At 46.5% G+C, this 15,891-nt stretch overlaps 1 protein-coding gene across 3 annotated transcripts in view; it reads left to right on the forward strand.

Moving 5' to 3' along the window:
• The first annotated feature begins 515 nt into the window (after positions 1-515).
• Positions 516-15,891, forward strand: part of LOC129865532 (protein NDRG2) — a 40,830-nt gene continuing 25,454 nt past the window's right edge. The window contains exon 1 of one of the 3 annotated variants that reach the window (XM_055938392.1): positions 516-1,014. The gene's annotated coding sequence lies outside the window, so the exon portion shown is untranslated. Of the gene's footprint in view, positions 1,015-8,580; positions 8,689-15,891 lie in introns of those variants that run through there. The other 2 variants (XM_055938393.1, XM_055938394.1) reach the window with 2 other exon arrangements.

The raw sequence follows: 15,891 nt of genomic DNA on the forward strand, positions 1-15,891 counted from the left end.
TGAGGCAGCTTGCATTTCTGAATGCAAATCTCTCCTAAAAGCAAAACATGGTCAGCATTGCTGTGTGCTGCTGGTTATAACATGGCAATAAAGAAGAGAGAGAAAGAGAGACCAGTTTAATGTTTTAAGTGGGATGCTGCAGTTTTGCACATTGTTATTTATTTTTCTTTGATATGGTGCAATATTCTATAATTATGTTGTTCAGATTGTATTCGTTTTGAATTGTTACATGTATATGCACTTTGTTTATATACATGAAAAAAGTTATACTTTAAATACACATGTGTAATGGCATCCTTTTTTACATTTAGTTCAATTTGTGGGATGCTGCAGTTTTGCAAATTGTTATTTATTTTTCTTTGACATGGTGCAATATTCTATTATGCTGTTCAGGTTGTATTAAAGAGCCGTTTGGGAGCCAAAAGAGCCGGCTCTTTTTGGTGAGCTTAGACGAACGAGCCGGTTCACTGAAAAGAGCCGGAATGCTCATCACTAACCAGAACCTTGGAATGCGTTCGCGTTTCGTTCCACAAGTAATTTCAACAACGGGCGCCTACCATAACCGAGAGAGGGGGAGCCGAGGGTGAGACGAAGAGTTTTCGCCAATATCACATCGCCATTTAGTTGTTAGATAACCGTTGTAGCTATCAGTTTAGGATACAGTCCTGCAGTTTGAAGCTTTTATTAACATATATTCTAAATATTGGCAGCCTAACGGATATGTCTGATAACAACATAGTTGTCCTCCCCTAAAATCATAGTAAAGTAACTTGTCGCTTGATTGACGGGTCCATATTATTTGTAGGATTTGTCTTCCTACTGGAGAAAGGACTGTTAAAAAAAAACACGATCAGCGAAAAATAAACGTGGATGAAAGTGAAATTTCAAGAAAGACTGTCTGGAGTTTCTGACGAGGTACAAGTGTGAAACACAAGAAATAACTAAAGAAGAGACAGGAGTTGTGTGATTTGCATAGTCCATATTTTGTCTGAACGTTTTTGTTGACTTATTAAGGTAAGTAGCCTATTTTATTACATGTAATAGATGTTAATAACATTGTCTGTTGGTGTATTTTTTTCTCATGTTATTTTAGGCAAGTATTTTGTCTTAATTTTCAAATAACAAATCAGCAATCGTGCAGCAATGCAAGTAAAAAAAACAACCCGTTTAGGACAAGATTGGACAAAGCTAGAACGTCGTGCAACTTATTCACCAAATTCAGATGTGGATGCATTTTTTTCAATTCTGCAAAAGCGTACATGGTGAGAAGGTTACAGTTTGTTATGATCATTTGAGTTGTGACCCCAATCTTTACCCAGCTGAGTCAAACCATGCACTTGTCTAGTCTACTAAACATTGCAGTGTCTGGTCAAATCAAATCAAAATTCATTTGGTCGTTTACACAGATTAGCAGATGTTAAAGTAAGTGCAGCGAAATGCTTATGTTTCTAGCTCCATCTGCGCAGTCTAACAGTGCAATACTAATACACAAATAATCCCCCCCCCCCAAAAAAAAATAAGTAGTTTAAAAAACAAGAAAGAAATGGTTTAGCAGACGCTCTGTATCACAAACAATGGGATAAGCATACAACAAAAATATTTTCACGACGGTTAATAGGTTAAAGCCGTTTTGTGGTGTGTGTGAGAGAGTGTGTTCCTGTGGTGCTGCCATTGAAGGTCTTTGTTCATATTTTTCACTCCCCAGACAGAACCTAAAACCCGATAAAACCAGACTGAAACCGGGAAGCTTGTTTCCGAATACTGACATTGATTGAATTACACGAAATAAGCATGAACTTGAACTCTGAAGGGACATTAGACTACTATATGCCCCCGCCCCCTTCTACCCCTTCCTCATATTCCAATTAGACGTTCTTGTTTTTTTAATTTCAAAATGTTGGCCAAAATGTAAATCTATAGGCTTGTAACGGTGTTCAAGCCATATTGATATGCCTTATGCGTTTGTATTTGTGTGTGTCTCGGGCTGGGAGATGGGGATCTACCCCAGGCTGGGAGGCTGTTGGTGCGCGCGCGCCACGGGGGAAATGTGTGTCAATGTCAAACGGAGGTGTGTCGCACAGCTCGCGCTGCATGTCGACTCATCGACGTTCATGTTGTTTTCGGTACATTTCAAACATCTCAGATATGTAGGCTACAGCAAATGGCTTACGCGCACACACAAACACACACACCTGGTTGTAAACATATTTATCATGTAAATATTGAGTTGTTGTCATTCCAAGCAGTTGGTGGGTGGGGTGCTGAAGGTCCTTTTGGAGTGGCATATTTTAAGTAGGTCGTGTAGGTCTACCCTGCTATTATTGGACGTTAAGGCATTGGGAATCTCTACCAAGCCCACTACTTATGTCTCCAGTTACCACTAATAGGGAATGTGTCTATTCTTATGCTGACCATGGTATTTGGAATGGCGTTGTGTTGACTGTGTTATTGTATGTGTCTCCTTGAGTATCTTCACTGTGTTTATTGTATGTGTCTCCTTGAGTATCTTCACTATGTTAGGGTGCAGTGTGTCTCCTTTTGCTTTGCTGAATGTGGCAGTGAGTTGACTGTTATCACTGAACAGTATGGTATTCCGCAATGCTACCCTATTCGCTACATGGTCAAAAAGAATGCACTGTCTCTTCTTTAGCTCTATTGTTGACTGTGTCAGTGAGTTGACTGTGTGTGTCGGTATACAGCCTGTCCCTCCTTTAGTTGTGTTGGCTGTGCTATTGAGTTGATTGTGTTCTTTTAGCAGTGTGGACTGTGTCATCGAGTTGACTGTGTTGTCCTTGTACAATGTGCCCCTCCTTTAGCTGTTTCTTTTAGCTGTGTTCGCTGTGCTAGCGAGTTGATTGTGTCAGTGAGTTGACTATAGCTGTGTTGACTGTGTTTGTGTGGTTGCTGTGTCAGTGAGCTGTCAGTATCCATGTACAATATGTCCCTCCTTTAGCTGTGTTGACTGTATCATTGCAGTTCAACAGTATGTCTCTCCAGCTGTGTTGTTGACTGTATGAATGCAGTTTTACAGTGTCTCTCCAGCTGTGTTGTTGACGATATGAATGCAGTTCTACAATATGTCTCTCTAGCTGTGTTGTTGACTGTATGAATGCAGTTCTACAGTATGTCTCTCTAGCTGTGTTGTTGACTGTATCAGTGAGTTGTCAGTCTCTATCCATGTACAGTACAGCATGTCTCTTTTAGCTGTGGCTCAGGGCCAGACACAGATAGGCCAGGCAGGACAATACTCTGTCTGTTCCCACACCGCCCTCACACACACACACAGCACTCACAGCCGCTCAGCACAACCATATTTATAACCATCAAAACCCTCTGTGCTTCCCTCCCTCATTCATGTTTCTATCGCTGGGTCCATTTAGCTATGGGTGGTAGGGTGGTACCTTATGGTGTTTCGGTGGGAAGCCCTCAGATATGTGTTCGTGTGTGACGGGGAGAGTGTGTAGGTGGGGGTGTGTGGAAGTGATGTGTGTGTGACGGGGTGTTTGTGTGTGGCAGAGGCTGGTTTAGTGCTGTAAGATATGCATTGTTTTTTGGTGTGTGGGTGGATCCATTTTTGATCCCCAAATGTATAAAATCATCTCTTTCACAACTCGTACTGACTCATGTTTTGCAACAGTCTCATCGAGCGATGTATTCCATTTTCAAATCAAAGGTTATTTGTCACGTGCACAGGATACAGCAGGTGTAAAAAGTACAGTGAAATGCTTACTTGCAAGCTCTTTCCCAACAATGCAATATTCAATATCTAAGTTAAGAAAATAAGATAAATACAAACACACACCAAATAAAAACACACGAGAATGTATGCTATATACGGGGTCACTATCAGTACCATATCAATTTGCAGGGATACTTAGAAAATACCATCAAAATTGAACTATGATAATTTTTTTTATTTAATTATTATTTAAAAAATGTATCCAATTGGTAGTTACAGTCTTGTCACATCACTGCAATATTCGGACTCGGGACAGGCGAAGGTCAAGAGCCATGCATCCTCCGAAACACAATCAGCCAAGCCGCACTGTTTTTTGACACAACGCCTGCTTAACCCAGAAGCCAGCCACACCAATGTGTCGGAGGAAACACCCTACACATGGCAACCGTGTCAGCATGCATTGTGCCTAGCCCACCACAGGAGTCACTAGTACGCTGTGCTGTGAATGCTGTGGTCAAGTGTGCCTTAAATTCTAAATAATTCACAGACAGTGTCAACAATTTGTACGGTGGGAAATGCACATGTGGAGATCATCCGTTCACCCACACTGCGTCTCACAAAGACACAGCGGTTGGAACCAGACCAAAGGACACATTTCCACCGGTCTAATGTCCATTGCTCGTGTTTCTTGGCCCAAGCAAGTCTCTTCTTCTTATTGGTGTCCTTTAGTAGTTTCTTTGCAGCAATTCAACTATGAAGGCCTGATTCACACAGCCACCTCTGAACAGTAGATGTTGAGATGTGTCTGTTACTTGAACTCTGTGATGCATTTATTTGGGTTGCAATTTCTGAGGCTGGTAACTCTAATGAACTTATCCTCTGCAGCAGAAGTAACTCTGGGTCTTCCATTCCTATGGCGGTACTCATGAGAGCCAGTTTCATCATAGCGCCTGATGGTTTTTGCGACTGCACTTAAGGAAACTTTAAAAGTTCTTGAAATTTTCCTGATTGACTGACCTTCACGTCTTAAAGTAATGATTGACTGTTGTTTCTCTTTGCTTATTTGAGCTGTTCTTGCCATAATATGGACTTGGACTTTCTTTCATATTGACGAAACAGTCTATGACTTTAAAAAAATCAAACCTTTATTTAACTAGGCAAGCCAGTTAAGAACAAATTCTTATTTACAATGACGACCTACCCCGGCCAAACCCGGACGATGCTGGGCCAATTGTGTGCCGCCCTATGGGACTCCCAATCACGGCCGGATGTGATACAGCCTGGATACAGTCACACAGTACATGCTTTTATTTTCTGTTGTCCTAGGCTACCTTGCTAAAATGCTTTCTCGCTAGCCTAACTTCCTTTCATTCGCAATGTTAGCTAGTTAACATAAGCCTAGCTACATATTGAACTTCCATCCCCTCAGGCCAGGGGCACAATGTATGAATTTATGGTTGGATTAGAATCGCTGTTCTAATCATTGGCCAGTACAGAGAATTAAGTAAAACCACAAGTCCAAATCCCTATCTCCATCCGTGGCTAATTTAGGTATGGGCCAATTTTAGCTAGCTTGCTTGCTAGCCACCAGAGGACAACAACAGAACGAGATGCAACAATTCAAGTTGATTCTGTCAATGACGTATTGCTCTCGATGTGATGTGATTGGAGTGAAGCCAAATCCAAACTGGCTTACCTTGACACTTTTTTGTGGTGTGCCAGGACCATTCACAGTTGAGCTCACTCAGTTTAGCTCAACACTAACCGGCTATTATTTTATACTTTTTTTTCAAGGTAGGCCAAATGCTTGCTGGCTTCCCTTACATTCAGTGCTACGGCCAGCAGCAATGTCAAACTCTTTTTGACCAGGCAGCATCAAATAGGTGACCTACACATACAGAAACCGAAGGGTGCTGTTTCGCTTGCTTGGATGCTTTCTCCGGTGAGATGCATTCAGCCTCTTGCAAATTGAAGAAACATTATGAAACACCGATAGACAAAAGACACATTATTAATATTTGTTTTCTTTATTTCTTGGTACATTTTTTTGGGGAAGCCTGGCTTCCCTTAGCATCCATGATACACACCACTGCCAATCAGTAACTAACAAGACCTGGCAGTAGATAACCGATAACCCATTGCAGTTGAGCATTTCTGAAATGTTGTTGTGAGGCCACTGTCTGATGTAAGCTACAGTTGATTGGTAGATAACTGATTGAGGTTGTGGGTTGCACCACAGGTGCATGGTTGATATTGGACTTGGTGTATTTGACTTTGTCACTGATAACCGAATAACGTTATACAACTCTGATGTGCATTTGATTTGTAGAGATGTTTAAGGTATGATTCCTATTGTTTTATTGTTTTAGATTCAAGTTTGCTATTCACACAGCAGGTAGGCGTTGGATTAATGTTGGCTTTGCTGACCTCCTCGTTGAAAACTGAATGCAGCCAAGACGTCTTGCAGCTCCACGGTGGCCTCCTACAGTTCCTGATCATATCTTGATCAGCTCATGCCTAGCGATATCCCCTAGCTTGAAGGTGAAATTTGTGTGTGTCCGTTGGTCGTAGGGGTGTGTGTGTGTGCAAGTGGTTGAATGTGTAGTATTGTAGCACAGTGGTTAGCCCTGATTTTAATCACTGTGAACTACTGAGTCATTTTCATGAACAGGTGCACCATTATGGTCTCAGAAAAAAACTGGAAAAAACCAGTGTAAAGAGTTGAGAGAAAAACAACTAGGAGAGCTTTGGCACCTCTTGTTATCTCCATGGTGGCTAGAGTTGCTGATTATTTTCCTTTAGTAATGTTATCCTTCTGTCTTTCTCTCGGTCTCTCTGCTTTTTCGCTCTCTGTTTGCCTCTTCTCAAAGTTACACGCGGGCCCTATAAAATCTACGTTGAGGAAAACGTGGACGGACACACGGAATCCAGACATTAAAACAGAGTTGATACAATATTCAAAAGTGTGTTGAACTTAGTAAGGAATCAACTAAATGTATTAAATGAATGATCTGTTCATGTCTTATGATAAACTTGGGCAAATGAATTAGTATGCATCAGTGATTCGAATTTCCTGCAACTTTCTGACGAGCCAATAAGATTTTCCACTCTCTGTGTATGTGCGGTGCGCTAACGGCTACCACTTTGTGTAGCTATTAGCGAAGATGCTAATGAAAAGTATTCTGTTAGATGGAAAGGCTTTTTTTTACCATCACATGTTTGCCAAAAAAACACCACTAAACAACAGCCTTGCTAGGTGTACACAGGAATTAAAAGTTAACTAAACACAAAAATTTAAATAAAAAATCCCAGACCTCAAAAGTGGTCTCCTGATGTGGTTTAAGCATTGTTTTGGACTTGTTTTGGACAGGAAAGGGGAAGGCCCTTTCCTGTTTCAGCATGACATTGCCCCGGTGCACAAAGCGATGTCCATACAGAAATGGTTTGTTGTGTGAAAGAACGGTGTGAAAGAACTTGACTGGCCTGCACGGAGCCCTAAACTTAACCCCATCGAACACCTTTTGGGATGATTTGGAACGTTGACTGAGAGCCAGGCCTAATCGCCCAACATCAGTACCCGGCCTCACTAATGCTGTTGTGGCTGAATGGAAGCAAGTCCCCGCAGCAATGTTCCAATTCAGTAGAAAGCCTTACCAGAAGAGTGGAGGCTGTTATAGCAGCAAAGTGGGGACCAATTCCATATTAAGGCCAATGATTTTGGAATGAGATGTTCGACGAGCACATACTTTTGGTCATGTAGTGTATCAAAAGTAAAAGAAGAAGTATAAATAATTTAAAATCCCTTACATTAAGGAAACCAGACAGCACCATTTTATTTGTATTTATTTGGTTACAGATAGCCAGACATTACAAAGCAGAAGATGGCCAGGGATGTTTGTGAACTGGATCCTTGTCTTGACCTGCTAAGCATTCAAAATGTAACGAATACTTTTGGGTGTCAGGGAAAACGTATGGGCTAAAAAGCACATTATTTTCTTTCGGAATGTAGTGGAGTAAAAGTAAAAGTTTTAAAAAATATAAATAGTAATGTAAAGTACAGATACCCCCCAAAACTACTTAAGAAGTACTTTCAAGTATTTTTACTTACTTACTTTACACCACTGTATACACCTAGGTGTTTAATATGCATGTTCCCATGGAGAAGCAACATTACCTTGGTCCACACGCACACACGCACGCACGCACACACACACACACACACACACACACACACACACACACACACACACACACACACACACACACACACACACACACACACACACACACACACACACACACACACACCACAACACAGAGTTGAATATTTATCATCTCAACCTTTCAGCCTACATTCCAGATTTAGACTCTACTTAGTGTGTGTGTGTGTGTGTGTGTGTGTGTGTGTGTGTGTGTGTGTGTGTGTGTGTGTGTGTGTGTGTGTGTGTGTGTGTGTGTGTGTGTGTGTGTGTTTGTCTGGCGCTTGGGCAATAGAGAGAGAGGAGCCAAATAAGAGAGGGGAGCTCCGGGCCAACATGGTTGTTTACCCTGCTTCCCTCTTCACTGGAAGCTTGTTGTTGGATGGAGAGAGATAGTCTGAGAGAGATGAAAAGGAAAAGAGAGGGAGTGAATGAGAGAGAAACGGAAAATAAAGATTGAGCAAGATGTGAATTGTAGGGGCAGAGTAATAGAAAGAGATTGACAAGAGACAGAGAAAGGTGAAGAGAGAGGGTGAGAGAGACAGAAAGGACAACAGACATAGGTAGTACAGAGAGGAGAGAGAAAGATAGAAGTAGCGGGCAAAAGAGAGAGAGAGAGCTATACAGACAGAGACAAAACAGAGACAGAAGTAGAGAGACGAAACCGAGAGAGCTAGAAAAGAAAGAGGTATATTATTGAGAAAAAGAGGGAAAACGAGAAATATATCAATGTGAACTGATAGTTATTCAGCTCACGTCTGACTGCAGGTGTGTTAGAGACGGATTGGCCTCTCAGAGGGGCACCGCAGGGTGAGTAGGCCACACACAAACACACACACACACACACACACACACACACACACACACACACACACACACACACACACACACACACACACACACACACACACACACACAGTAGTGTTAGCACTCAGCACAGTAACACTGGACACACCTCAGTGAGCAGCAGGATGTGAGCTATAGATCCTGAATATCCTGAAGCCACCCAGAAATAAGACATATGGAGAAAGTAATGTCCGACTACGCAACTCTGATATTCTACCACAGGGATTCACTTACTGTAACAGTGCTTTTTCACAGAAATAAGATTTTTTTTTCCATTTTATCGCTTTAGGCAGACAACCCTGTAAGGATAGTGCAAGCGTTTAGAGCAGGTGTCCCTAATTCAGGTCCTTGAGGGGTCTGTAGAGTCCAGAGGTTTTCATGATGCTCTGTTGACTATGGCCTATAGTTGGCAGAGTGTATGTTGCTGACTATAGACTAGGTGTCTAGAGTGGAGTGGAGTAGACTCTCTGGTCAGTCAGTCAAGGATTGATCAATGAAGGGTGAACAGAGAACCAACAGCGACCAGAGAGGCACAAAGCAGATATAAAAGGCACTGACCTGTATTAGCCTTGCATCAGAGAAGGATTTTTTCATCTGTGTACTGAGAAAGATGCGTCTCTGTGTAGAGAATAGCGGCCAGAAGGATGTTTCCTCAGATAACTTGCTAATCCTTTATCTATGCTTCTGTGTTTGTTATCAAATCCACTCATGATCCTCTTCTATTCACAGAGCCAATAGAGAGAGCAGGGCTTGTGTTAAAAAAAGCTAAAGAATATATAAATATATATTAAAAATATCAAGTGTCTCAGAGAAAGAGTAGCTGATCCTAGATTAGCGCTTGATAAATACAGGCCCATATCTGTGTCAATATTGTAACACTTGGTGCAATACGTCTATCCATCAGTCACAGCAGTGAGGAAGAAACATTGTTGACATTTTGTAAAGTGATCCAAGACGGATTGATAGCAGTTCAAAGCTAGCAATCAAAGCTCACTTGAAGTAGAGCGCCGAACGATGTTAATATCGAGTAATATCCGTGTATTTGATGCTGAATCCATGAGTTACTCTGATACTGTACCTCATACCTGGGTTGCATTTTCAGAACGATGAGATATAAACAAATGATATAGAACAGTAATGATTCTGTGTCAAGGGTAGAGCTGTGGCGGTATCGAAATTTCATCCGCCGGGGATTGTCAAGCAAATAACTGTCGATTTCGCGATGATTGGCCGTTAATTAACATGAACACATTTAGCATCTCCTGTCTTCCACACATAGCCTAAAAGCCACTGATACAGACCTTTGGAACATCTACACAGTAGTCTAATAAATCAGTGTAATATAGCCTACACCTTCACAATAAATCCATTATTTATTTTAGACAGGTCTAAAGAAACATGATATGAAGTACAGAATAGCCTACTCTGAGTTGTCTTTATGTTAAGTCCTGATCTGGCTATGCCATATGGATGTGGCTACACTAGTTCATTTAGCAGACACGATTTGGTTAGAATTCCATGGCATTATTTTATATTATTTTATAGTATGAAGAATAGAATTTAACAAAGCTGGATTAAATAGAAAGTATATTTTCTCCAAACGAGGGAGTGCGCACATGCAGCTATTCTGTGTTGAGTGGTTACCAAAGAAATAGGTACTCCTATATGCTTAATTTAGAGTTATTAATGTAACTTTAGTTGTGATACAAACGTAGGGCTATATGTTTTTATTTTTAATACATTTTAAGGCTGCATGATGCGACTCTAATGATGATTTGAAAAAAGTCGCTTGAAAGGCATGAGCTCTGTTTGTTTTTTCCGCAGGCTGTACACACTTCATCAGTCTCTCATTCACAATTTGACAAGCATAATGCCTCGCCTTGATAATGCCTCGAATTTCCCGGCGGCATCCCCTTTGTGTGGCTGTAATGCACCCTAAAAAAATCGTTGACTTTTGCGGCCAGTGGCTGTTGTTCACTTCTCCCTGAGTACTGTGTGCTGCGAAGCACCTCTCACGCACATGGCTCTCCATCACGTGATCGGGTCTTTCTCACATGCACTTCGGGGAATTCCGAGGTGCATATTGAAGATATTGGATGAACTGTCCACATTTACTTTTCGTCAGCCAACAAGATGAGTAGGCCTAACGAACAGCAAAAGCACTAGTCTATGTCAAGCTGTAACGGCTGTCGCTCTCCTCATCCTCGGATGAGGTGAGGAGAGAAGGATCTTCAGACCAAAACGCAGCTTCAGGGAAATAAGCCATCTTTATTATAAATACGACGGCAACACGAAACAAAACAAAACACTTTCAAAACTACAAAAACAAGAAAACGACGTAGACGACAAAACCTGAACATGAACTTACTTAACTGAAACGTAAAACTCACGGACAGGAAACAGACTACATCGAAACGAAACAAACCGAAACCAGTCCCGTGTGGCGCAACGACATACACAAACACAGGAGACAATCACCCACAACGAACACTGTGACAACGCCTACCTAAATATGACTCTTAATTAGAGGAACGCCAAACACCTGCCTCTAATTAAGAGCCATACCAGGTAACCCAAAACCAACACAGAAACAGAAAACATAGAATGCCCACCCAACCTCACGTCCTGACCAACTAACACACATAACAACTAACATAAATAGGTCAGGAACGTGACATTACCCCCCCCCACAAGGTGCGAACTCCGGACGCACCAGCACAAAGTCTAGGGGAGGGTCTGGGTGGGCATCTAACCACGGTGGTGGCTCAGGCTCCGGGCGCGGTTCCCACCCCACCATAATCCATCCTAGCTTCCTCCCTCCAAGAATGTCCACCCTCTTTTTTCCCCCACAAAATCCTCTTAATAACATACCTAATAAGGACAACACCGGGACAGAGAGATAAATCAAGACAGAGGGATAGATAAGAATATAGAGGTAGATGAAGATAGAGAGGGAGATCAGGATAGAGGGGCAACTCCGGACTGAAAGGCAGCTCCGGACAGAGAGACAGCTCTGGACTGATGGGCAGTTCTGGGTATCTAGCCTTTTCAGGCTGAAGGGCAGCTCATGGCTGACTGACGAATCTCGACGCTCATGGCTGGCTGACGGCTCTCGACGCTCATGGCAGGCTGACGGCTCTCGACGCTCATGGCAGGCTGACGGCTCTCGACGCTCATGGCAGGCTGACGGCTCTCGACGCTCATGGCAGGCTGACGGCTCTCGACGCTCATGGCAGGCTGACGGCTCTCGGCGCTCATGGCAGGCTGACGGCTCTCGACGCTCATGGCAGGCTGACGGCTCTCGACGCTCATGGCGCTCTGACGGCTCTGGCTGCTCATGGCGCTCTGACGGCTCTGGCTGCTCATGGCGCTCTGACGGCTCTGGCTGCTCATGGCGCTCTGACGGCTCTGGCTGCTCATGGCTCTCTGACGGCTCTGGCTGCTCATGGCTCTCTGACGGCTCTGGCTGCTCATGGCTCTCTGATGGCTCTGGCTGCTCATGGCTCGCTGGCGGCTCTGGCAGATCCTGTCTGGTTGGCGGCTCTGGCAGATCCTGTCTGGTTGGCGGCTCTGGCAGATCCTGTCTGGTTGGCGGCTCTGGCAGATCCTGTCTGGTTGGCGGCTCTGGCAGATCCTGTCTGGTTGGCGGCTCTGGCAGATCCTGTCTGGCTGACGGCTCTAGCGGCTCCTGTCTGGCTGACGGCTCTAGCGGCTCCTGTCTGGCTGACGGCTCTGTAGGCTCATGGCAGACGGGCGGCTTTGCAGGCTCATGGCAGACGGGCGGCTTTGCAGGCTCCTGGCAGACGGATGGCTCAGACGGCGCTGGGGAGACGGATGGCTCAGATGGCGCTGGGGAGACGGATGGCTCAGATGGCGCTGGGGAGACGGATGGCTCAGATGGCGCTGGGGAGGCGGATGGCTCAGATGGCGCTGGGGAGACGGATGGCTCTGGCCGGATACGGTGCACTGTAGACCTGGTGCGTGGTGCTGGAACTGGAGGCACCGGGCTAAGGATAAGCACCTTCCTACTAGTGCGGGGAGCAGGGACAGGGCACACTGTATTCTCAAAGCCCACTCCACAACTGATGCGCGGCACCGGCACTGGTGACGCCGGGCTGAGGACAAGCACATCAGGATTAGTAGGGGGAGAAGATACAGTTTGTACAGGGCTCTGGAGACGCACTGGTAGCTTAGTGCGTGGGGCCGGAACTGGAGGCACCGGGCTAGATACACGCACTACAGGGAGAGTGCGTGGAGGAGGAACAGGGCTCAGGATACGCACTGGTAGCCTAGTGCGTAGTGTAGACACTGTAGGTACTAGGCTGGGGCGGGGAGGTGGTGCCGGAAATACCGGACCGTGGAGACGTACTGGCACTCTTGAGCATTGAGCCTGCCCAACCTTACCTGGTTGAATGCTCCCGGTTGCCCGACCAGTGCGGGGAGGTGGAATAACCCGCACCGGCCTATGTAGGCGAACCGGGGAAACCATGCGTAAGGCAGGTGCCATGTATGCCGGCCCGAGGAGACGCACTGGAGACCAGACGCGTTGAGCCGGCCTCATGACACCTGGCTCAATACTCAATCTAGCCCTACCAGTGCGGGGAGGTGGAATAACCCGCACTGGGCTATGCACTCGTACAGGAGACACCGTGCGCTCTACTGCGTAACACGGCGCCTGCCCGTACTCCCGCTCTCCACGGTAAGCCTGGGAAGTGGGCGCAGGTCTCCTACCTGCCCTTGGCCCACTACCTCCTAGCCCCCCCCCAAGAAATTTTTGGGTGTTACTTACGGGCTTTTTTGGCTTCCGTGCCAGACGCGTTCCCTCATAGCTCCGGTTCCTCTCTCCGGTAGCCTCTGCTCTCCTCCGTGCCTCCAGCTCAGCTTTGGGACGGCGATATTCTCCCTGCTGTGCCCATGGACCTCTCCCGTCCAATATTTCCTCCCAAGTCCAGAAATCCTTGTTGCCCTGTCGAGCTTTCCCTTGCCGCTTGGTCCTAATTTGGTGGGTGATTCTGTAACGGCTGTCGCTCTCCTCATCCTCGGATGAGGTGAGGAGAGAAGGATCTTCAGACCAAAACGCAGCTTCAGGGAAATAAGCCATCTTTATTATAAATACGACGGCAACACGAAACAAAACAAAACACTTTCAAAACTACAAAAACAAGAAAACGACGTAGACGACAAAACCTGAACATGAACTTACTTAACTGAAACGTAAAACTCACGGACAGGAAACAGACTACATCGAAACAAAACAAACCGAAACCAGTCCCGTGTGGCGCAACGACATACACAAACACAGGAGACAATCACCCACAACGAACACTGTGACAACGCCTACCTAAATATGACTCTTAATTAGAGGAACGCCAAACACCTGCCTCTAATTAAGAGCCATACCAGGTAACCCAAAACCAACACAGAAACAGAAAACATAGAATGCCCACCCAACCTCACGTCCTGACCAACTAACACACATAACAACTAACATAAATAGGTCAGGAACGTGACATTACCCCCCCCACAAGGTGCGAACTCCGGACGCACCAGCACAAAGTCTAGGGGAGGGTCTGGGTGGGCATCTAACCACGGTGGTGGCTCAGGCTCCGGGCGCGGTTCCCACCCCACCATAATCCATCCTAGCTTCCTCCCTCCAAGAATGTCCACCCTCTTTTTTCCCCCACAAAATCCTCTTAATAACATACCTAATAAGGACAACACCGGGACAGAGAGATAAATCAAGACAGAGGGATAGATAAGAATATAGAGGTAGATGAAGATAGAGAGGGAGATCAGGATAGAGGGGCAACTCCGGACTGAAAGGCAGCTCCGGACAGAGAGACAGCTCTGGACTGATGGGCAGTTCTGGGTATCTAGCCTTTTCAGGCTGAAGGGCAGCTCATGGCTGACTGACGAATCTCGACGCTCATGGCTGGCTGACGGCTCTCGACGCTCATGGCAGGCTGACGGCTCTCGACGCTCATGGCAGGCTGACGGCTCTCGACGCTCATGGCAGGCTGACGGCTCTCGACGCTCATGGCAGGCTGACGGCTCTCGACGCTCATGGCAGGCTGACGGCTCTCGACGCTCATGGCAGGCTGACGGCTCTCGACGCTCATGGCAGGCTGACGGCTCTCGACGCTCATGGCGCTCTGACGGCTCTGGCTGCTCATGGCGCTCTGACGGCTCTGGCTGCTCATGGCGCTCTGACGGCTCTGGCTGCTCATGGCGCTCTGACGGCTCTGGCTGCTCATGGCTCTCTGACGGCTCTGGCTGCTCATGGCTCTCTGACGGCTCTGGCTGCTCATGGCTCTCTGATGGCTCTGGCTGCTCATGGCTCGCTGGCGGCTCTGGCAGATCCTGTCTGGTTGGCGGCTCTGGCAGATCCTGTCTGGTTGGCGGCTCTGGCAGATCCTGTCTGGTTGGCGGCTCTGGCAGATCCTGTCTGGTTGGCGGCTCTGGCAGATCCTGTCTGGTTGGCGGCTCTGGCAGATCCTGTCTGGCTGACGGCTCTAGCGGCTCCTGTCTGGCTGACGGCTCTAGCGGCTCCTGTCTGGCTGACGGCTCTGTAGGCTCATGGCAGACGGGCGGCTTTGCAGGCTCATGGCAGACGGGCGGCTTTGCAGGCTCCTGGCAGACGGATGGCTCAGACGGCGCTGGGGAGACGGATGGCTCAGATGGCGCTGGGGAGACGGATGGCTCAGATGGCGCTGGGGAGACGGATGGCTCAGATGGCGCTGGGGAGGCGGATGGCTCAGATGGCGCTGGGGAGACGGATGGCTCTGGCCGGATACGGTGCACTGTAGACCTGGTGCGTGGTGCTGGAACTGGAGGCACCGGGCTAAGGATAAGCACCTTCCTACTAGTGCGGGGAGCAGGGACAGGGCACACTGTATTCTCAAAGCCCACTCCACAACTGATGCGCGGCACCGGCACTGGTGACGCCGGGCTGAGGACAAGCACATCAGGATTAGTAGGGGGAGAAGATACAGTTTGTACAGGGCTCTGGAGACGCACTGGTAGCTTAGTGCGTGGGGCCGGAACTGGAGGCACCGGGCTAGATACACGCACTACAGGGAGAGTGCGTGGAGGAGGAACAGGGCTCAGGATACGCACTGGTAGCCTAGTGCGTAGTGTAGACACTGTAGGTACTAGGCTGGGGCGGGG

This window comes from Salvelinus fontinalis, chromosome 11, assembly GCF_029448725.1.
Source record: "Salvelinus fontinalis isolate EN_2023a chromosome 11, ASM2944872v1, whole genome shotgun sequence".
NCBI classification, from domain to species: Eukaryota; Metazoa; Chordata; class Actinopteri; order Salmoniformes; family Salmonidae; genus Salvelinus; species Salvelinus fontinalis.